The sequence below is a fragment of the Tupaia chinensis genome, unplaced genomic scaffold (genome assembly GCF_000334495.1).
Source record: "Tupaia chinensis unplaced genomic scaffold, TupChi_1.0 Scaffold000290_1, whole genome shotgun sequence".
Classification (NCBI taxonomy): Eukaryota; Metazoa; Chordata; class Mammalia; order Scandentia; family Tupaiidae; genus Tupaia; species Tupaia belangeri.
The window spans coordinates 2,302,851-2,327,047 of NW_006159775.1; the positions used below are offsets into that span (position 1 = coordinate 2,302,851).

At 38.4% G+C, this 24,197-nt stretch overlaps 1 protein-coding gene across 1 annotated transcript in view; it reads right to left on the bottom strand.

Moving 5' to 3' along the window:
* Positions 1–24,197, bottom strand: part of DTNA (dystrobrevin alpha) — a 418,880-nt gene that overhangs the window by 394,018 nt on the left and 665 nt on the right. The gene's annotated exons all lie outside the window — the stretch shown is intronic.

Genomic DNA, 24,197 nt, shown 5'->3' on the forward strand with positions numbered 1-24,197 from the left:
TGGAAATGACCAAGATCCATTACATTAGTTAAAACTTCAGATATGCTAGTCAAAAAAGATTGACCTGAAGGCTAAAAGGTCTTGAGAGCTCGTCATTTCCTGTGTGACTGGTTTAATTTGTGGTCTTGGGCAGTCCACGTTAGTTTCTGTCTTAGGTGAAAGGATGCGACTAGATGAGACCTTTGTTTCCTTTTGGCTTTACTGTCCTACTAGTCCATCGTGATCCTAAAACAAAAGTAAAAGATGAGAGTTGGGTTCCACAGAAGAAGAGAATCACTGGGACCTGGTTGGAAGAAAGAGGTAAAGTCTTTTCCCTTGGTAAGTTTACCAAAGCAGATTCTAAGACAGCATTTAGTGATGGTGAGAAACTTTAATTTTTGGAAAGAGGAACATTAGGCAACATAAAATACTTGAGAATACTTTCTTAATAAAACTAGAAACAACATACAGCTAACTTGCTACAACGCAAGTCGCAGAACAAAGGTAACACTCATTTCATCCATACTAGCAAGCAGAATTATGTACACTGTAACTGAAGACAAACGTACTCCAAAAATATGATTATGGAATAGTAGGATGTTTTTAAGAATGGTTTTAGTGTGTGTGTGTGTGTGTGTGTGTGTGTGTGTGATATTTGCAAATATTTAAAGGATACTCGTCCCAGGAACTAGGAGTATTTTTCAAGGGAAGGATTGTGTTCAGGAGGAGCACAAAAACTCAGATGTCCTGAATAATGATTAGAAACCATAATGATTAACCAACCCATATTTCAAAGATTAAAGGAAATCTAAAAAGACAAAGCTGATGAACCTAAATACAGTGTAACTTCATTTAGAGATAGATTTTTACAAATGGATGTATCACTCGCTGGAGAGACAGAGACAGAAAGTGAGAAATCACCCCCCCCCAGGGGGATTGACCACACTACAATCCCTTCCCTTCCATTCTCCTCTCAGGATCTTAGGCACACATGCACACATGTCTGGTGTGAGTTTTAAGCCACCAGGTCCAGGACAGGAACCACAGTCTACTACATAGAAGTCCAGAGATATAACCATCATGTCATCTGCTGGTCATAGTTCAGTGTAACTTTTGAGATGTATTTGTTTGAGTTGATCTTAGCCAATCAAGTGGAATGAGCTGAACCAGCTGTTGTGAAGCAAGAATCAAGAAAGGAATTAAGCAAGAGAGTCTACCCTAGTGGAAAAACTAAATGAACACCTAAAAGCTTAATCAACTAATGAGTACTGGCACATCCTTCCAAATCTCACACTGCAAAATTTCAAGGCACAAAACAAGGTGGGTTTCAGAGCTATTAAATTAAGACACACATTCTGCTACGGTCTTAATGGTTGCATCCCCTTCAAGATGTATATGCTGAAATCCCAATCTCCAAAGTGATGGTATTATGAGGTATTTGTTTATCTCATAGACTTGCACGTTTGGGAGGTGACTAGGTCGTGAAGGTGGAACTTTCTTGAATGGGATTAGTGCCCTTGTAAAAGAAGCACTTCCCTCTATGTGGAGGACACAGCAAGGGACCATCGCTGAGTAAGCCAGCCAGACCCAATCAATACTAATTCTGCCTTGGTCCTGGACTTCTCAGCATCCAGAACTGTGAAGCATACATTTCTGTTATTTATTAGTCACCCAGTTTATGATATTTTATTATAGCATTCTGAACAGGCTTAAACACATTCCTTTAGTCACACTCAAGCACCCGATTTCTTTTTTGTGACTGCCATAAAATGTTTGAATGATTTAATAAAGTCACTGTGATTTATTATGAGTTTTACATGTCATTTCAGTGGCTCTCAAAGTATGGTTCCTAGATTATTGGTATCAGCATCATTTAGTAACTTGTCAGAAATAAAAATTTAGTCCCACTTCAGATTTATAAAAATCCAGAGCTCTGGAAGTTGGTCCAAGCAATATGTACTTTGAAAAGCTCTCCAGGTGATTCTGATATATGCTATGTTTACCACCAATCTTAAGCAACTAATTCAGTCATTGTAGTTATCTGGATTGTAGTAGTGGTCACATTACATGAAATGAGTATTAATCTTCTAAAGTGCTGGTTTGCTAATTTTTGTTCCATAATGCAGTGGTTACTTTTCATCACAACCAGATATTTTTATTTTTTTGCACCACATATGCAAAATCTGCTATTAATATATCATAACCTGCATGATACAAACAAGGCTTATTTTATTCTTGTTAGCGTCCCATTCATGTTGAAAAAGGTTTAAGTTTTGTTTTTCTTTGAAAGATATCTATTAAGGTACATACCATGTTTTCCTTACTCAGGGTCCTAAAGATTTCTACTCTCAGCAGAGTATGCACTTCTCAGATGTATCTTTCAGTGGACAGTAACACCACCACTATGGAGTTAGTTACACTCTCTGACTTAGAAGGATCTCACAATATTAGCTCCAGACCCCTACATTGCAGTTAAGCCATTCATCTGCTGGATTCATCACTGGAGGATGGAACATTTTATGTGCTGAGACCGGGGGAGTTTCAGGGGCTCTTTCACAGATGAGAGGGCCATTTGCTTTTTCTGTCTATGAGGGTAAAGATTACACTTCACTAGTAGCTAAAAATATGATAGACAATTCCTAGATCAACAGGGGAAACAGAAAGCCAGAAATATGATTTACTATTATGGCCCTGCCATTTTGAGATGAAGCTGTACACTTAGAAGTAACCCCATTTCTCAAGATGCTGAAGCATAAGTTAAAAAGATGAACTGTGTCTTTTTTCAGAAAAGAAATCATTGAGATTGTTTCAGTACTAGAGATGTCTAATATTTCTGTCCTGTAACTTGACTTCATTGTCTCAAACCTACCACAAGAATCTACTAAACCCACAGCCTGAAGCCGGCAATACTTCAAAGAGTAAAGGAATCGAGGGTGGTTTCCAGTAGGATGACCTACGTTGGCATCATGCTCACAGTGATGACTGGGTATTCAACAGATGCAGACGCTCAGAATAGAGTCTCAGGGGAACTGTAAGCTCCATAAAAACCCTCTGAAATAACAGGAAATATGCATGAATTTGATCTAGTGGAAGATCAAGCCAATTTCACTCAGATTTTCTGAGACAAGGTGACCTGAGGACATGAGGATATTTGGGAGATTGAAATATGTATACTTGTTTATTACATTTAAATACGCCTGTATTGCTCTTTCTAATATATATCAGTAGCTATTTTTATAAGTTGTGATACAGTTTTTAAAAATGAAATTTGAGAGTAGAACCAGATTTTGTAGATCCTTCATATTATCACAACTATGAGGGTCTGTTAAATAAGCTACAGTTCTGACTATGAAATCACTCTGTGCCTGCCCAGTGACTGTTCATCCTAATTACACACCTTGAGAACATCCTACTCATGTGAATGGTGGTTTGTAAAACTCTGCCCCTATCTGATTGGTTACTTAGAGGACACTTAGAGGACAAGGTCCAGGTCTCAAGTGATATGGTAGCTTCTTTCTTATTTTATAAAAACAGTCATAAAACCCAGGAATTTCAGTTCTGCCACAGGGTAGCTTTGATACAACTCCTACTTTCCTATCTGTTTTCTCACCTAAAAGTTAAAACCAATTACCACCCACAAAAAGCTGGCCAGTGGCTGTGGTGCAGGGGTAAAATGAGACACCCTGTGAAGTTGACCCACATGGGAAGGTTTCACTTCATACCCAGAAGATCCCCCTGGGTATGCTGGGCATCGATCTGGGGCTGACCGAAGCTACACTATTGCAACACCAAGACTCTGCTGGGAGAACTCTCTGTCTTTCTCACTCATGGAGAAAATAAATGAATAAAGTACAAACATTTTTAATAAAGGAGATTACTGAGAGGATAAAGGAAATAATGGGGCCAGCCCATGGCATGGTGTTTAAGGTGGCTGGATCACATATGGCCAACCACATGGTTCAAGTCTCATGCCTGGCAGCTTGAGGTACAGCAGAGCACATATGCATGCATGCCCAAAATCCTGAAAGGAGAAATGGAGGAGAAAACATTGTGGCATGGCCATCCCCCATGGGGATAGAGGAAGACTTCTCACTTTTCCTTTATCTCTCTCTGTGTCTCTGTCCCATTGTTAACAACCACCTCCACTCTGACCTTCTGACTTCTACAGCTCATTTCTGGTTAACGTAGTCTGCATGCTTGAAACATACTAAGTTATTTAAATGGCAAACTTGGAGATGGGATCCAAGCATTCTGATTTTTTTTTTTGAGAGGTTTTTGCTACAGAGCGTGTAAGCTCGCCAGAAAGACAGAGAGAGACAGAGAGACAGAAAGCGAGAAATCGCCCCCCAGGGAGGATGGCCACGCCGCAATCCCTTCTTCTCCATTCTTCTCTTGGGATCTTGGGCATGCACGCATACGTGCCCGGCGTGAGCCCAAGTCACCAGGTCCAGGACTCAAACCTCAGTTGACCATGTGGGAGTCCAGCGACATAGACATTACGCTAACTGCTGGTCCCAGCATTCTGATTTTTAAGAAGCTATTCTGAGTCTTGCCTGGTAGTACAGCAGTTAGGCACTGTGTACAAGGAGCCAAGGTTTGGGTCCCAGTCATGGAGGCTTAAAAACACACTGGGTGGGGACCAGCAGTTAGCATAATGACTGTGTCGCTGGACTCCCACGTAGTCAACCATGGTTCGAGTCCCAGACCCGGAGGCTTAAATTCACGCCGGGCATGTGTGCGTGCGTGCCCAAGATCCCGAGAGGAGAATGGAGGAGAAGGAACTGTGGCATGGCATTCCCCCTGGGGGGTGATTTCTCGCTTTCTGTCTCTCTGTCTCTCTCTATCTGTCTGGCGAGTGTACGCACCCTATAGCAAAAACTTCTCCAAACCAAAACCAAAACCAAACAAACAAACAAACAAAAAAAACACTGGGTGCACGTGTGTGTGTGTGTGTGTGTGTGTGTGTGTGTGTGTCTGCAAATCTTAAAAGGGTAAAAAATTAGAGAGAAAAGGATTGTGACTAGGTCATATTGGGGATGCTTTCTCTCTCTGTTTCTCCCACTCTTTCTTTCTCACATGTGCACATGGTATCCTCTGGCATTAAAAAAAAATTAGAAGAAGCTATTCTGTGAAGCACAGATCTGGACTAGCTCCCATCAGTAGTGTTAACTTTAAAATCTTAATGTAGATTCTGTTTCAGCAAGTAGATGTAGGATGGAGTTTAGACACATGTTACTTTTAATAAATGGCCTAGATCATCTGATACCAATGGTCCTTGAAAAACACTGCTCAAAACAATAAATGACTGGTATAATAGCTATATGAACTAGAGAGGCACGTGGATGGTATGGCAAGGGAGAGAAACTCCATAGCAGATTGCTGATAGACAACCATTTCTTTTGGATCCATACCAGCTTTTTTTCCTTCCTTATCTCCAAAATACTCAAATTATAGATATATAAAGCAACTCTCAAGTCATATCTAAGCTCCACCTAAAATATTAGAGGTATTTAAACAATACCTTTTAGTTTCTAACCATTATGTTATACGCTTTTGGAAAATAAATCGCTAAAAAATACTAAATAAATGAAAACTAAATGAAAAAACATAAAAAAAAAAGATTTGGGCACATATTTTTCTAAACCAAGAATACATTGATATCGGGGAAAACAAAAACAAAAACAAAGCTGAATATTTTGTATGGTTTTCTTGAGAGTCAGATCCATAGTCTCCTTTCATTAGAGTGAGAGAGACTGAAAGAGAGAAAATGAGAAAGACGAGCAGCTCAGCAGAGTTTCATGCTGAGATTCCCCTGGCCTTCCCAGTCACCCAAGATCATGGGCATACACACCGTGTGCAGATTGACTGGGAAGCCAAACCCACAGTCTTCCATAGGGATCCACCTTCCCTTGGCCAATGTGTTACCACTGCACTACCAAGCTGACCCAGAAAATATGATTCATATCCAAAATTATCCTGATTCATACATCATTTCCTAAAACTTTTTTTTTTTTTTTTGCTATAGGGTGGTGCTGCGCTCACCAGAGAGACAGAGAGAGACAGAGGAACAGAAAGTGAGAAATCATTCCCCAGGTGGGATGGCCACATCACAATCCCTTCTCCTTCATTCTCCTCTCAGGAATTTGAGCATGCATGCATACACACCTGGCATGAGTTTTAAGCCTCTGGATCCAATGACTTAACCCTTACACCATTTGCTGGTCTCTAGATATTAATCAGCATTAGCAGAAAGTATTGTTTTGTGTGCATCCTAATGGTAAACACTACTTTTACAATGTTTAGTTTAAATGTAAGAGATAGAAATTATCTGCATGTGGGTAAAATAATCACCTGACAACTTCTGTGTTTATAAATGGAAGCTAACACTGCAGAAAAAAATCTGGACCACTACCCTCAGAAGACACAGTGTGTACTTCCTTCCTTTCTGATTCCCCTCTTCATGACCCAGTTTATTAGGATCTATTTATCTTTGTATTTTAACCTCACTTAGTATTTTGGTGGTGATTTAATTACAACATTTTAAAAATGCCAACCAAGTAATTACTTTAAGAATGAAGACATCTGACTAGTACTGCCAGGGCTGGGGGCTTTTATTACATAAAAGATGACTCCATGAGAGAAAACATCTGTTGCACCATTTAAAAAATCTGTTCTTAAAGGGGTGATTCCTCCAACCTGCCCAAATGGTGTTATTGAACCAACACTATCTAATGAAGTTTGGAAAAGTCTCATCCCCCCCACACATTGCAGAGGCACAACCATTTAAACACCCAAACAAAAATGTGTAAATGAAAAGGTTGAATGCACAAAGGAAGCAGAAGGAAAGAGAAAAATATAAGACAACTGGTGTTTGGAAATAGTGACGGAGTAGAGAATATTTTTCTGAACTGATACTGTGTGGTGTGCTATGTTAAATAAAAAGAAGATGAATGGTTCATGAGATTTTTTTCTTAGTTTATTCAAGGAAAAGACATTTTAAAAGGTATATCAAATTAAGGAAAAATGAAATGGAAATTTATAAAAACTAAACCATTTGAAATATACATAGTAAAATGTGATACCTAATTAAAAACTGGAAGTATTATTCATCGGGTGTGGTGAACACTAAGTAAATAAAAATCTATATGCCTGTTAGTGAATTGCTGATTGATAGTATAAAACTGGATGACATACTGTTCTTGAAATAAAGACCCATCTTTAGAGATAGAAGTCACAGACTATTTTGAAACCTGCATCTATTCTTACTTTATTATAATCACAAAGAATTTATAAACTTTGTAACCTTTTATTTCTTGCTGATTTTGTTTTACCCCATCCTAGCATTTGCAACTGTATCCCAACTATAAAATCTTTACTTAGAAATACAGTTACTCTTTCCTCAGGACAGCCTTGTAGCCAAGATTTCCTTTAATCTCACATGACCCCAGAGAAAAAAGCCTACATGCAGTAGTCAGTGAATCCCCCATGGAAGAGCTGATGTGGTAATGACAATGATGAGTTTGGACATCTGCATATGCATCTGTCCCTAACAATATTGTGTGAAAGGATCTCCTAAAAAGCATTTTCTTTAAATGATGCAAAGAGGGCCCCACCCTCAATACCAAATACTTTTATGGCTGTGTCAGCTCTAGAAGAGAACATTAAAAAGAGCTAGAAAACTCATGAATGTATGAGGAACTATGAGGAAGCATGGCACGGAAGTATAGGCCTGGCTTATTTGTTTACTGTCAACCACAAAATCAGACATGGAGTACATATGGGTAAGGATTGAAAATAATTATGCAAATCATTAACATGTATTTAATCAAAGAGACAGTTTTAAATAAAGCGATTTTTATTTCTTGACTATATTTACTTGAATAAACGTTTATAGTGAAAATATATGAAATGTTAAATGCAATAAACACATGTCCCAAAAACCTGAATGAATGAGTTGAGGGTCATTAAAAGCCTACATTTAGCGTATTTTGTGATAGTTGGAGGGGTGACCCTAGTACTGTGGTTTCCAACTGTTGTGCACATTAGAGTTTCCTAGAGGACTTGCTATGACAGGTTTCTGGGCCCTGCCCTGAGAGTGCTAGATTCAATAGATCTGGGGTGAAATCCTAGCATTTGTATTCACAAAGAGTTCCAAGGTCGTATTGCTGCCACTTGCTCAAAGGCCACACTTTGAGGACCATTGCACGAATCTAGTAAGGACGTTAGTGGTGGCTACCATGTCGGTAACTTGACTTGTCTTCTACAGAACATTCCCTGTGATCTCCTTCCCGTCAGTTGCCATTCCTCAGCATATCGGTTTCAAGCAGAAAATTCTTAGCCCCCATCTTTTATTCTTAATCTACCAAATAGTGATCAAACAACTTGACAAGTCAATACGTTTATTTTTAATGTATAATTTTAGATCAAAAGAAATTAACAAGAATGCTTGCTGGTAGATGCTTCTCAGAATTTAAACATATAATTTATTTTTTAATGCTAGAAGGAATACACACACACACATATGAGTGAGAGAGAGCATGCAAGAGAAAGAATCTCACAGTGGGGCCTGGTTATGAGTTGGAATTTGTTTTCCTCTAATTCTCCAGCCTATCAGGATCCTGGGCTCATGTACAGGAGCCCAGAATGAAGCCATCACAGCTGAGACTTGCACTCCCGTGGGCCATGTGAGAGCTGGCTTCCTCTGCACAGTGCCTAACAACTGCACATGGTACCGGCCCTAAACAAGATTTTATGTTCATTATTTTTTTCTTAGCTTAGAAATATATTTTCCTACATACTTACAGGTTCAGAAGTACATTTCAGATGATGATATTCTTGGGAATAAAGAGCACTTAGTGAGAATACATTGAGAAGTGGGATGGCATGGTTCTAGAATCCTGCCAAAAGAAGAGCTTACGAGAGATGGGTCGCTCTCCAGCTGGGGCTGCAGTCTGCCCTAGTGGCTTCCCTGTAGGGGACACAGCCCTGATTTGGGGGAATCATGGTCCCTGAATCTTATACTGATGGATTGTTCTGTGAACCTATTTGCATCACTAGCCAGGAAATCACTAACCCAGGTGGCCTGGAAAGAGTTGTTTATTCAGAAACAGATTACAGTAACTCTCTGAGATTCACCCTCTGCGAACCAATGCAGGGCGATATTTTTCAGTTTACACATGCATAAAACAAATAGAGATGGGAATTCTGTTTTTGTGAGTATAGAGTAAAAGAACTTTTCCTTATTCTTCTCACTACATACAATTAAATGCCCTTGATGTTATATGTAAAATAAACATATCAAGACTGTGAAAGTTGCAGAGAAGAGGACAAATGAGCTAGGAAACCTGGAAGCCAAGGCACAACAGAGTGGTGAGTTCTTGGAATTTTGTATTGCCTCACACAGCCATGACTTAGAGCTACAGAAACTGGAAACCCAGAAAGGCACATATTTCAAAAAAAGTACCGACAAAAATGTAATCTCTCTAACCTAAAACTAGAAAAGGAGCAGCACAGTAAGACAAAACACAAAACAAAAAAACAAAAATTAAACAATAACTACTCTATTTCAGCCATACACGACCAAAAAAAGCTGTGGCCACCACTCTGTCTTCCACAGTGTGTGCACATGTGCATGCACACACACACACACACACACACACACACACACACATCAACACAGGCTGTATAGGGAATCTTGACTTTCATCCTTACCAGGCTGGTACAAGGTAGCCCAACTTCCCCCATCCTCTATCATGGTGATGTCACAAATGGCCAAGTAGGGAGCTGGCACTTTCATCCCATCAGTTAGTAACAGGACCCCTCACCCCAACTATGCTGTTAACAGAGATTACATGACTTCCATTCATGAGCTCCCACCCCCACATGGCAATACCAGGTCTCCCCTTCTTGTCTTCACTGAAGTGGTGGTGCAAGAGGGGTCCAGTGGAGAGTGAGTACCATCAGTCAAAGCCCAGCAGTCATCAGTGGAGACTATAGAGGGAACAGAAGAAAGGAACCCTAACCCACTCTTCCTGCCAAGTAGCTATCAGTAAAGACCAGTGAGAATCTGAATGCCCACTTACCCCACAGTAATGTGGAGCCCCTTCAAGTGCCAAGGGAGACTGGAGGAGTCTGTACAAAGCCCAGAAGTCATCAGTGGAGACCATAGAGGGAACAGAAGAAAGGCACTTCCACTCTTCCTGCCAAGTAGCTATCAGTAAAGACCAGTGAGAATCTGAATGCCCACTTGCCCCACAGTAATGTGGAGCCCCTTCAAGTGCCAAGGGAGACTGGAGGAGTCTGTACTTTTACCACTACCTGGCAGTGACGAGGTGGTATCACCCCCACATTGTCCGTGAGATGATGTTAGTACAAGTCAGCTAAAAATGACCCAGACTCACCTAATATGAAAGAAAATGAAAATTCACTTGGTGTGCTGTGATGAAACACAGTGACTCAATGCAAAATAACAATTAATTAATTAATTAATTAAAAGAAAATGGCCAGGTTTCAATTGAACATTATTTATCAGAGCAAGTACAGGAAGATTTTAAACCAAATAAAAAATGTCAGTCAAAAGGGGGCCAACAATGAAATGACAGAGATGATAGAATTTTCCAGCAAAATTCTTAAAGCAGCCATAATAACAATTTTTCAAAGAGCAATTCTGAAATGGATGAAAAAGTACAAACCTTTAACTAAGAAACAGAATATATAAGGCAGAGCAAAGTGGAAATTTTAGAACTGAAATAAAGCATAACAAAAATATAAAATTCACTGGGTGAGTTCAATGATAGAATGGAAGGGACAGGAAAGGATCTGGACATTGGAAGATAGAACAATAGGAATCACCCGCTTTGAACAACAAAGAAAAATATATTGTGGGATGAGAGGGCGAAAAAAGAAATGGATGAGAAAAACTACAGCCTGTGTGCAGTAGGCTGGATAACGGTTTTCTTTTTTTAAAAACATTCAATCACATTATTTACCTCACAGAGTGAACATTTCAATATGTGAACATTTCTCTCCAGTCCACTTGATCAAAATATCTTCAACTGATAACACCATACCTCCCCATCCCGTCAATGCTCTGCCTCCATATCCCTTCTCCAAATGTACTTCCCCAGGCCCCACTCCTCCACACACACCACGTCTGGCATTCACACCCATCTCTTGTGATTGTACATCCTTTAGTCAATCAGTTTCAGTCATAGAGTGCAAAACACTTGGTATATATTAAGTGGGGACATACAGTGTCTCTCCTTCATAGCCTGGCTTGCTTCACTCAGCAGTAAATCTTCCATATTCTTCCACTTTCTGTCAAAAGCCAGGGTTTTGTTGGTTTTTATGGCTGAATAGTATTCTATAGAGTATATGTGCCATAGTTTTTCAATCCATTCATCTATACGGGGGCATTTGGGTTGGCTCCATGTCTTAGCAATCATGAATAGTGCCGCAATAAACATCAATGTGCAAGCACTTTTCCATTGAAGGATTCTTCTGTCCTTTGGGTAGATACCAAGGAGTGGGATCGCTGGATCATATGGTAGTTCTATTTGTAGATTTGTTTTTTTTTCCTGGAGAGATTTTTGCTATAGGGTGCGTGCGCTCGCCAGACAGACAGAGCGAGACTCTCATTGTTGTTTTGATCTCCATTTCCCTTATGATGAGGGATGTTGAGCATTTTTTCATATGCCTTTTGGATATTCGTATGTCATCTTTAGAGAGTGTTTTTTTTTAACTCCTTCTCCCATCTTTTAATAATGGTTTTGTTATTATAATAATTATTATTTTATTTGCTATAGAGCATTTGTGCTCACTAGAGAGAGAGAGAGAGAGGGAGAGTGAATGTGAGAAAACAAACCGTCTGGTCTGGGACTCCAAACAGTGGTTGGCCATGTGGAAGCCCAGTGCCCCAACCACCACGCTACCTGCTTGCCCCTGTAAGTCTTGTTTCAAGGCACAATGTGTTTGACTGTCAGGTTGTGTGGTGGGTAAAGTGCTGGACTCCCACATGGTTGACCACTATTCACGTCCTGGACCTGGTGGCTTGCTTTCTCACTTTCTCTCTCTCTCTTTTTCTCTGTCTCTCTGGTCAAATTAAAATAAATAAAATTTCTTCTTCTTCTCCTTTCATTTGACCAGAGAGAGACAAAAAGTTCACCACATGTGTGGTAATTTGTTAGAATAGACATAGGAAACATCATGGGACTATAAAAAATCATTCAGACTTCACATCTTGGAGACTTGGAACAAACGCAGGGTTGAAAAAGTGTTCAAAAAGAAATAATGGCTGGAAACTTCTCAGAAGGTATAAACCTATAGATTTAAGAAATTGAATGAGAGTCAGCTCCATAGCACAGTGGTAAAGTGCTGTGCATTGGGAACCAGAGCTTACATGGCTAATTGTGGTTTAAATCCAACTCCGGGAGCTTGAAAAATGCCCTGCCAGGTGTGTGCCTAAATGCACCAAATCTTGATGGTATGGAAAATGAAGAAAAAGGATTGCAATATGACCTTACCTCACTGTCGGGGATGCTTTCTTTCTCTCTCTGATGAGTACATAAACCCATTGGCAATTAAAAAGAATCTGGGGACCAGCAGTTAGCGTAACGGCTATGTTGCTGGACTCCCATGTAGTCGACCGCAGCTTGTGTCTTGGACCCGGTGGCTTAAAATTCACACCAGGCGTGTGTGTGTGTGTGCCCAAGATCCTGAGAGGAGAATGGAGGAGAAGGGATTGCAGCGTGGCCATCCCCCCTGGGGTATGATTTCATGCTTTCTTTCTCTCTGTCTGTCAGGCGAGCACACGCACCCTATAGCAAAAACCTCTCCAAAAAAAAAAAAAAAAGAATCTGAATGCCAAAATAAATAACTGAATAATCCAAAAGAAATCCACGCTAAGACACATTACAGTCAAATTAATGAACACTAAAGAAAAAAAAACAAAAACAAACGAACACCTTGGTAAACAGCAAGAGAGAAATGACACTTTACCTAGGAGAAAAACAATTACAATGACAGTGGATTTCTCATCAGAAACCATGAGGCCAGAAGGAAGTGACACATTTTTCAAGGGATGAAATAAAAGCACTGTCAGCCTAGATGCCTATATCCAGTGAAAATACCTTTCAGGAATGAAGGATAAATCAAGACATTCTCACATGAAGAAAACACAAATATTTTGTCATCAGCAGATCTGACTGATCAGAGAAGGGCTCGAAGTTATCAAAACAAAAGGAAACAATATAAGGAGAAATGATGGAATATGAACAAAAGAAGAAAGAACATGATAAGCAAAAGTATGGATAAATGCAATGAACTTTCCTGCTCCTCTTGAACTTTCTAAGCTATATTTGACAGTGAAACAAAAATTATAACACTGTCTGATATGGTTCCAAACATATGTAGAGGAAAGAGTTAAGACAATTATATTACAAATGGAAGATATAAAAGGAGGTAAAGTTTTTGTATTACACACAAATAGGTAAAATGACAACAGCAGTAGACTGTGATAAATTATCTGTATATGATGTAATATTTAAAGTGACCAGTCAAAAATTGTATACAGTGATACATTTAAATACACTAGGTAGTTGGCCCTCCTTATCTGAGGGTTCTACATCCACAGATTCAGTGAACTACAAATTCAGAAAATAAACAATAATGAAAAAATAACTACAGTCAAAATAAAGTAAAAAGCAATACAACATAACCACTTACATGGAATTACATTGAATTAAGCATGATAAGTAATATAGAAATGGGAGAATGTATATAGTTTATAGGCAAATACTACTCCATTTTATGTAACAGACTTGAGCATCCTCAGATTTTAGTATCTGCGAGGGGCTCTAGAACCAATTTCCCATAGGTACTACTATACATAAATGCAAATGGAGAGGGCCATATGGTGACATAGAAGGAAAACACAGTCTTGGCAAGGCTGTCCCACATAGGAGGGTCGCGGGATCAAGTCCTGGGACCTCCCTGACTTCAGTGGGTGTGTGTGTACCCATAATGCAGTACTGGCTGAAAGCTGGGGGTGGATCTCAGTCAAGATCCTGTTAGAGGGCTGTTCCTCTGTTTTTCTTTCTATTCTTTCTCTCTGTCACTTATTGGAGAAATAACTAAATAAACATAAAAAATACAGGTGGATTTCTAGGAATGCCAAAGTAACTAACAATATGATAGAAAAAATCCTTAGATAAGCTAAAATCAGAGAACAAAAAATAAAATGGCAAAACAAGTCATTTTTGAAAACAAGCACGTTTTTCAAGTCACATGGCCAAGAAGGGTTCATGTCCCAGCCCCAGTGGCTTGAGAAGCAGGCCAGGTGCATGTGCACATCTAGGACACTGTCAGGATGGAGAATTGGAGGACAAAGAGTTAGGGCATGACCAGGTCCATTGAAGGGGATATTTGCTCTGTCTTTGTCTCTCTCTAATGCACTTACATGCATCCTCTGACATAAAATAAAAACAAAAACAAATGCACAACCAAAAAGAGAAATTTAGATAATACATTGAACTGAATTAAAATGAAAAGCCAACATATTAAAATGCATAGGACACAGCTGTAGTGGTGTTGAGAGGGAAATTTGTAGGCACTAATTGTACACATTAAAAAGTAGAAAAATATCAAACTAATAGTCTAAACTACCTCTGAAAAACATAGAAAAAAATAAGCAAAACAAATGCAAAGAAAGAAAAGTTGAGGAAATAATCATTATAAGATCAATGAAATAGAAAACAGAAATATAGTAAAAGAAAATCAATGAAACGTACATAGCACCATGCTCTTTTTAAAAGATGAATCCAATTGGAAAATCTCTAGCAAAACTGACAGAATAGAAGGAAGGCAGTTCAGTCAGGGTGGCAAAAGTGTGTATGTGTGTGTGTGTGTGGTACGTCTGTGTAATGGCTGAGGCTTCAAAGGAGGCCTGGGTTCAATTCCTTTCCCAAACTGAACAGGGCAGGCATGAATGCATGTGCCTGTGGTCCTAGCTGACAGGGAGGCTGGGATAGGAGGATCATGACGTGGCAAGACTATCAAAAGTACTTATTTAACTCTCACTAAAAAAAAAAAAGAAAAAAGAGACAAGAACCAAATAACCAATATCAGGAATGAAACAAAAGAATATCACTAGAGACCCTGCAGACATCAAAAGAATAGTAAGAAATATTATGAGTTATTCTATATGAATAAATTTAGTTATTTAGATAAAATGAACAAATGCCTCAATAAACTTAAGTCGCCATGACTCACACAATGTAAAACAGATCGTTTGAATAACTGTATAAATACTGTTTTGGACTGAATTATATCCCTCCCCAAAATTTATATTTTAAAGCCCTAATCCCTAGTATTTAAAAATTTGATTGTATTTGGATATAGGGTCTATAAAGATAATTAAGTTAAAATGTATCTGTTAGAATGGCCCAATCCAATCTGACTCGTGTCCTTATGAAAAGAGGAAATTTGGACAGAGAAGCAACAGGGGTGTGTGAGGATACAGTGGGAAGGTGGCCATCTGCAAGGCCAAGACAGGTCTCAAAAGAAACCAGATATTCTGACACTTTGATTTTGGACTCCTAGCCTCCAAAACTGTGAGAAAATAACTTTCTGTTGTTTAAGCTACTCCGTCTGTGGTATTTTGCTATCATATTCCTAGCAAATTAACACAACTATTAAAGAAATTGAGTCCATAACTAAAAACAAGTCCCTAAAGAAGAAATCTCTCAGCCCAGATGGTTTCACTAGAGAATTCTACCAAATGTTTAAAGAAGAATTAACACTGATTGTGTATAATCTCTTTCAGAAAAATAGAAAAATTTGTTGTTTAAAGCTAGTATTATCCTGTTACCAATACCAAAGACAGTACCAAAAATGAAAACTATAGGCCAATATCCCTCATAAATAGAGACCTGGCAGCTTGCTTTCTCACTTTCTCTCTCTTGCTCTGTCTCTCCTTCTCTACCTGTCTGGTAAGCACATGTGCTATATAGCAAATTTAAAGTAATAATAATAATAAATAATAAATAAATAAATAATCCTTAAAAAAAAGAAAGATGTAAACATCAAAAGTCTCCCTAATTTAAAATATCTAATATCTAAAAAGCTCCAAAATCTGAAACTTTGAGCACCAACACAACAGCACACATGATGTCATGTGATGTGTTGCAATAAAAATGCTACAGCAGGGACCAACAGTTAGCGTAATGGCTATGTCGCTGGACTCCCACATAGTCAACCACAGTTCGTGTCTCGGACCCGGTGGCTTAAACTCACGCTGGGCACGTGTGCGTGTGTGTCCAAGATCCTGAGAGGAGAATGGAGGAGAAGGGATTGCGGCATGGCCATCGCCCCTGGGGGGTGATTTCTCGCTTTCTATCTCTCTGTCTCTGTCTGGCAAGCGCACGCGCCCTATAGCAAAAACCTCTCAAAAAAAAAAACAAGCTACAGCACAAAAATACTGTCTAAACTTTCCTTCATAGCCTACCACAGTGGTGTGAGTGGTAGGGAACCACTCTAATGCTGGAGAGTCATGGAGGGCAGCAGTTTGAATCCCAGAATGACCTGAAACATGCTGAGAACATGCATGTGATCCTGGCTGCCTGGTAGGCTGGTGAGGGCAATTGTGACATGATGATGAGACCTTGTTGAGGGTGCATGTTTCTCTGTCTGACTCTTTCTCTCTCATAAATGAAATACATTTTGAGTAATTACCTTCAAACTACATGTATAAGTTATCTAAAAAATTAATGCATTTTATGTTTAGACTTGGATGCCATCCCCAAGCTATCTTATGCAAATATTCCAAAATAGAAAAAAAAAATCTAAGGTTTTTTAAAGAATTATTTCATTTAACTTTATTTATTTATTTAATTTGGAGAGAGAAGGAGGGAGAGAAGAGAGAGAGAGAGAGAGAGAGAGAGAAAGAGAAATTGAGAAAACAAGCTGCCAGGTCCAGGAATCAAACTGCAGTGAACCAAGTGGGAGACCAGTGTCCTTAACCACCACGCCATCTGCCAGATTCCAAATCTAAGATATTTTTGATCCCAAGCAATCCGATTAAGAGATATTCAACCTGGCATATGTACTAGATTTAGTAATATATAAAAAGAATTATACATAATGATTGAATAGTTAATTGCAGGAGTGCAAGGCTGGTTCACTAGCTTAAAATCGATCAATGTACTCCACCATATTTTTTAAGAGAGATTTTTGTTATAAGGTGCATGTGCTCACCAGAGAGACAGAAAGTGAGAAATCACCTCCTAGAGGGATGGGCATGCCACAATCCCTTCTCCTTCATTCCCCTCTCAGGATTTTGGGCATGTATGCACATGTGCCCAGTGTGAGTCTTAAACCATTGTGTGCAGGACCTGAACTGCAGTTGACTACGTTGGAGTCCAGTGACGTAACCATAATGCCATCTGCTGGTCCCAAGTACGATACCATGTTAAGAAGCCAAGGAAGATGATGAAGAAAAGCAAAGGAGTTAGAATAACTAAATAATTTTGAAAAAGAAGAATAGAGTGGGAAGTGTCAGTCTACATGATTTTAAGATAATAGATACTACAGAAATCAAGATCATATGGTGCTGGTTAAGAGATATGCATTTACATCAACAGAAAAGAATTGGAATCCAGAAATACTGGTCCTAAAATCCCAGTGCAAACCACATACCTGACAAAAGACTATTATTTAGAATGAGAGTCTTATTATTATATTATTATTATATATGAAGAATCTTCAAAAATTAATGTAAATAAGTCAATTAGAAAATGGTTAAAGAGGGGCCAGTGGCAGCATGGTGGTTAAAGGTGCCTGACTTCCTACACGGCTGATGGCATTTCGAAACCTGGACCTGGCAGCTTGCTTTCTCACTTTCCCTCTCTCTGTCTGTCTCACTCTATTCCTCTTTGGCCAAATAAAAATAAATAAGTACATGGATAAATAAAGTTAAATAAAATAATTCTTTAAAAAATGTTTAAAGTATTAAAGAAATATTTCACCAAAGAAGACATAAATGAGTATATACAATGATGTTCAATATCATCAGTCATTGAAGAAATGGAAATTAAAACCACAGTGAGGTGTCACTACACACCTATAAGAACGGCTAAAAGAAAACACAGCAATAACACCAAATACTGCCGAAGATAACAGAGAAATGTAATCTCTTAGACTTTACTGATTGGAATGTAAAATGGAACATTTATTCTGGAAAACAGTTTGGCAACTTTTTATAAAACTCAATAAGCAACTCCTGAGCATCTATCCCAAAGAAATTAATACATATGGTCATATGCAAAAATGTATATGAATATTTATTTAAAAAATTAGTTAAAGTAGCCTAAAACTATAACAACCAGGATGTTTTTCAGCAGATGAATGTTTGAACAAATTGTGGTTTATACAGGTCATGAAATACTACCCAGTAAAAAAAAGGAATAAATGATTAAAACATGCAACAACTAGGTATATTTTCTTTTTAAAGTTTACTTATTTCTTTTGAGAGCAAGAGGGACAAAGAGAGTCAGAGAGACAGAGGAAAGTGCCCCAGACTGAGTCTTGACCTTGCAATCCACCCCTAGATTCAGCCAGCTCTGGCTCATGGACACACGTGTTCTTGGCATGCTCAGAGAGGACTTTGGCTAGGCATCCAGAACCCTCCCAGGTGGGTCAGCCACACAAAATGTTGCATTTTGCTACTGTGAGACCTGCTAGCCCCCACCTATTGGTGAGTCTACTGTTTCATTAAATAAGTCAGTTATTAGGTGATAAAACTGCTGAAAGGAAACTACTTGATTTATGTGATAATGGTTGGGTCTGTTCACTCTGTTGCAGTTTTCTTTGCTGTGTACATGATACAATTGCACTTGTCCTTCCATCATTAGGCCTGGTGTGGCCCCATGACTTGCACTGGCCAATATGAGTAGAAGTGTCAATGTTGCTTCTTGGTAGACAACTTTAAGAACTAGTGGTGAGGGTTCCGCAGATGACATGGGGGTTGAGACACTGGACTCCCATGTGACTGAATGCTGTTTGAGTCCCAGGCCTGGTGGCTTGAAAAGCACAGTGGGCCTGAAATTCAAGAGGAGGATGAAGAAAAAGGAATTGTGGCAAGTCCATCCCCTCTGGGGGTGGTGATTTCTCATGATTTTCCTCTCACTGTCTCTCTCTCTCTCCATCTCTGTCTGGTGAGCGCACATGTCCTATGGCAAAACGAACAAACAAAAACAACAACAACTAGTGGTGATTTACCATTCTTCCCTGTGCTATGATAAAGGAGGAAGATATTCTAGAGAATGGGGGCTTTATAGCCCTGAATCACAGTGAGGAAGATACAGAAGAGACTTTTACTGACTGAGATGGGAATATAGTGTTAGCAAGAGGTAAACTTTTGTTCCCTGTAGTCACTGAGTTTGTGGACTTATCACCAAGCCTAATATATAAACTATTGTAACTAATTGGTATATTTTATGTTGACATTGAACAATATTATGTTTTGAAATAGTACACAAGACTATGACATTCCATTGCATACTTCGTTCAAGGGGTATATTTGCTGATATTGCCCACTCCAGCACACTAAAAAAAAGTAAAATTAAACCTTGCATTTCCTTCCTTATGACATAAATTAGAAAAATAGTTTACTAGTTACTTTATATCAACTAATGCTGAACATACACAGAAACAATGTACCATATTCTTGATTGAAATACATGAGTCACAGAAAATATATGCACTACCTAGAGCATTTCCAACGGCTTCAAAGGAGAGATGCACACATTTGTATATGGCACTATGTATGAATTGTGATTCATGCTTATATTGACAGCAATCCTATCAATTGCCTATTACCCATAATTTGCAGGGAGAAATAATAATGAATAACGTTTATTGTCAGACATTGTGCAAGATCATTACGTTCATTGCCATATTTAACTTACTGCTTCATTTTGCAAATAATATGTACCATGTAACTTAGGTTAACATTATCTGGATAATATTTAAGATGAGTGATTTTTTCTTATTGTCAGAGGGTGTAGGCACTGGTGAGAAAAGAGAGAGGCTGCCCCCAGTGGGTGGCAGTTACACCACAGTATATTTTCCTCTACTCCTCCTTCCCATCAGGATTTTGGACATACATGCATGTTCCCAGAGTGTTTCTCAAGCCACTGAAGCCAAGATTCAAATATGGGTCAACCATGTAGGATGTGGTTCCTTAAATTGCTGTACTATAGGACTGGGCCCTGGGTAAGTGTCTCATGATATTGAACAATTACTTTGAGTTATGATAAGAGATCCCAAATGTAAAAATTAACAGAATCTTTTAAATGTTGCCCTAGGTTATAATTTACAGTCTTTTTGCAGTTGATTTTCCAGACAAAGATACTGGGGAAAAGTAGAACAGGTGACTTAACAATCCTTAAATTTATTAATAGTCATAGAACTTCTCTCTGTTAATGATATTTTCCTCATCATTTGAAATCGTAATATACAAACTCTTGATTTTAAAAATTTTATAGTTTCAAATGAAGCTCAAGTTACCACTTCTTAAATTAAAAATATATACTATAAAATGAGAAAATTCCCATAATTTAGCAATTACCAATCTTTGTCTAGGCATTCATATATCTCCTCTTTATACATTTTTTTTCCTGTAAAATACTGGGCAAAAAACATTGACATAAAGAAAGCTCTATTTTTTGCCACAAATTTTTATTAAGGGAAAAGTAATCAAAAGATCAGATAAAGTGGTATTATGATTTTCAATGATGATGGAAATTAAATGCACCAGTAAATTTTTGAACCAAGTATTATACATCAGTAGTTAATAGTTTCAACTATGGGACCAAAATGCTGTTTTTAAAGCCTATATATAAATTAGTAACACAATCATGATTATTGTTCTTTGGAGATAATAATACATGTAGACCCCATGACTATTGGGAAGGATGCATCAATTAATTTTTTAAGCACCAACTAAATGATGTCCAACATACAGTATGTTTTCAATAAATTTTTAACTTTGAGTTAAAAACAAATTTGTTTTAACTTTAATGTTAAAGTTTGCTTTCTACAACATATCAAGACTTAAGATCATCGTCTTTACTCTGGGACATCTTCTTTCTCCTTGGATATTTCGGATAATCTTAGGGACCGTGTAACAAATCAATTAAAATTCTATTTTGAGACATTCTGTCATTTTTAACAACTCAAAAAAAAACCCACATGAATCTCCTTTTTTTCCGTCTGAAAGCAGTTGCTAAGAAAGAAAATGACTCTTATTAAACCTAAATAACTCCTTGCATATAGGAAAATAATCAGATAAGGCTTGCACACTCTCCTTATGCTTTTAAAATGGATTGATAGGTGTTTCTCCTGATCAGAAATGGACAAAAAGTATCTCTCTCGGTGGAAAGAGAAGTAAAACCATAGCCAGAGTAAGAGCTATGTCTCTGATTCTGAAAATAAACATGAACGCACTTACAAAGACCACCGGACTTGGTAAATACTATTGCAGATTATTTCTCCACAAACGTGACTTTTCAGCAACCTATTCTGACCTCTGTGTCTAGTTCAGTATCATTTAACACATATTATCACATCTTCTTTCATTCAGGAGCCTTACCTCAATTTTCAAGTAGACACTTACTCTGTATAATTGTTTTATTAAAGCTTATCCCCCAGTGCTATCAGGGCACAGGCATCTTTCTGTCCACACTGATCTCTGCCCAGCACTGGGAACAATGGGGCTCTCAAGCAGCAGACAGAACAATTCTCCCAATACTAAAGGTGTGGAAGTTGAAAAGAAAAAAAAATCATGTCAAAAGTACCTAGTGAGATAAAAGTAGCCAGGGAATGCCATGTCTAAAATAAGTACTGGAAGCTAGGAAACTGGAACACTTTTGAGTCAGTTAACAAAGGACATATGTATCACAGGATTTATGCCTTAATAACAATCAGCATGCAAAGAATTGAAAAATTCAAATTCAATTTCAATATTGAAAACACTTGTTCCTGATGGCATGCAACTACCCTGAACACAGGACTGTATTCTAGAATGCCAAGATAAAAATGTAGCCATAATTTGAGTGTGTGTGTGTGTGTGTGTGTGTGTGCAGGTGCACACTGGGTGGGGAGCAGTAAACCACTGAAGAGATGGATAATTTTTCTCTTGTCCATAGGTCACATTTCCATGTAGTTCATTCAGTTGGACTGTAACTTCTTTTTACTAATGATGGTGGATAAGTGTGGGTTTGAAATTATGTGTCTTGGATATAATTAAACTGAAAGACAAGAATTAAAGGAAATCTATGAATGTCAAAATAATTTGGAAACTCGTTATGTGAAGAAGCAATTAAATTTACTTGAAAAAAATAACAGATGAAGGCTTAAAAGAGACATCTGTCCAATAAAGTAACTATTCTAGAAGCACCATCATAAGCTCAAATGAAGAATAATTCTCTAAATATGTGAAGTTGAAGTTCACAACACTGGCACCTATTTTTATATCATGGCTCATTTAAAACAAGTGAAGATTTTGAAAGGATTTCAAGTGAGAACTAATGAGAAATTTCATTTGTCTTCACTGTTGCACAATTTTGTACAAACTACATACAACTGACTAAAACACATGACATACTCAAATACCCTCAAAATATAGACTGCTTATAATCACCCATGGTTGCAAGAGAATTTTATAATTCTTTTAAAATTGTCTAACCTCTTATCAGAGTAAAGATACTACAACTTACTCTTCCTTTCTTGCAAAATTTCTGGTGTTCCAAAGAAAATCATGGCCACAAAGAGTAGACTAGGGAAGTGTAAAATTAAGTGCAAACACATAGCTTCAGCTATTTACTTTATAATGATTTATTTTGCTGATGAATATTAACTACCAAAATCTTAGTTTTCCTGTTAAACGCTACTTTAACCCATAATTTTTGTAGAAAATTTGGTTAACTCTGGCAAAAGGAAACTACTCAAAGAACAGTTGTCATAATTCTAGGATTTAAACTTAGAGAAAGAGAAAATATAGAAGCGTTAATTGCTTTGAATGCATAGTATTGAAACATAGTGAAGAGGTTCATCTTCCTAGAAAGATATGATCAATATATCAAATATAGAAGCCGTCAGGTACAATGAAGTAAGAGGATACATCAAACCCAACAGGGCTCTGACGCCTAATAATTATACGACCTTGGCAAGTTATTTCACTTCTCTGTGCTTGGATCTTCTTACATATAAAAGGTAGATAATATAACCACCTATTCCTTACAAAGGTGAAATAATTAAGAGCAAGTAAAGCTAAACCACACAGAGAGAACTACAGAATTTGGGGAGTGTTGTTTTTTGTTTTTTGTTTTTGTTTTTGTTTTTTTCCCCTACAATTTCTACTTTGGGAATAAGCAAAAAAATAAAATAGTATTATTTTTGTAAAAAAAAAAAAAGAATAACTACACACACCTGGACAATATAGGTATCTGTACCGTTCAAAAGGAATTATAAATACATTAACTATCAAGTGATCATGACAGGCAACAGGAAGCCTTGAGAGTAAACATCAACTCAAAAGACCATCTTTTAAACTATGAATCAACCTGATGGGTGTTAAGTTTCACTTAAGTGTATATCCTACATTTTCCCTCAAGTTCTACATTTATCCTCCCAAAGCCACACCCCGAGCCTGCCAAAGAGCAAAGTTTTATTACCAAGTCCCAGGAATGGTACCACTGAGTCCCAGTTCGGCCGTCTCCACCCCTCCTTTCTCTTTGGCTTTGGTCTTTTGACAGACACCTTTCTCCACCTCCGACTCCCTGTACCAGAACAAACCTCCCGCCTGCCCTCTGTCCAGCCGAAAACTCCGAAGTGGGCAACAGGCTATAAAAGCCAGCGACACTCAGCCCCGCGCCCACTTGGCCCCACCGCCCCGGGTCTCCAGTGCCGAGTGCCCACTCCCACTCAGCCATCCCTCTGGGCCCCGCAGTGCTTTGCAACACGCGCAGACGCCGCTGGCTGGGAAGGAACCCATCGTGGATTTCCTGGTCAATACCCCCCAGGCTAGTTCCCAACGTGAGTGTCATCCCTAATAGAGGTGACCACTACACCTCTCAGCAGCTCAGTCCTCGAGGACGACCAAAGGGACAGCGATTACAACAACAACTCAACCCGCGGCGCGAGGGAGTCCGCTGCCACCGCCA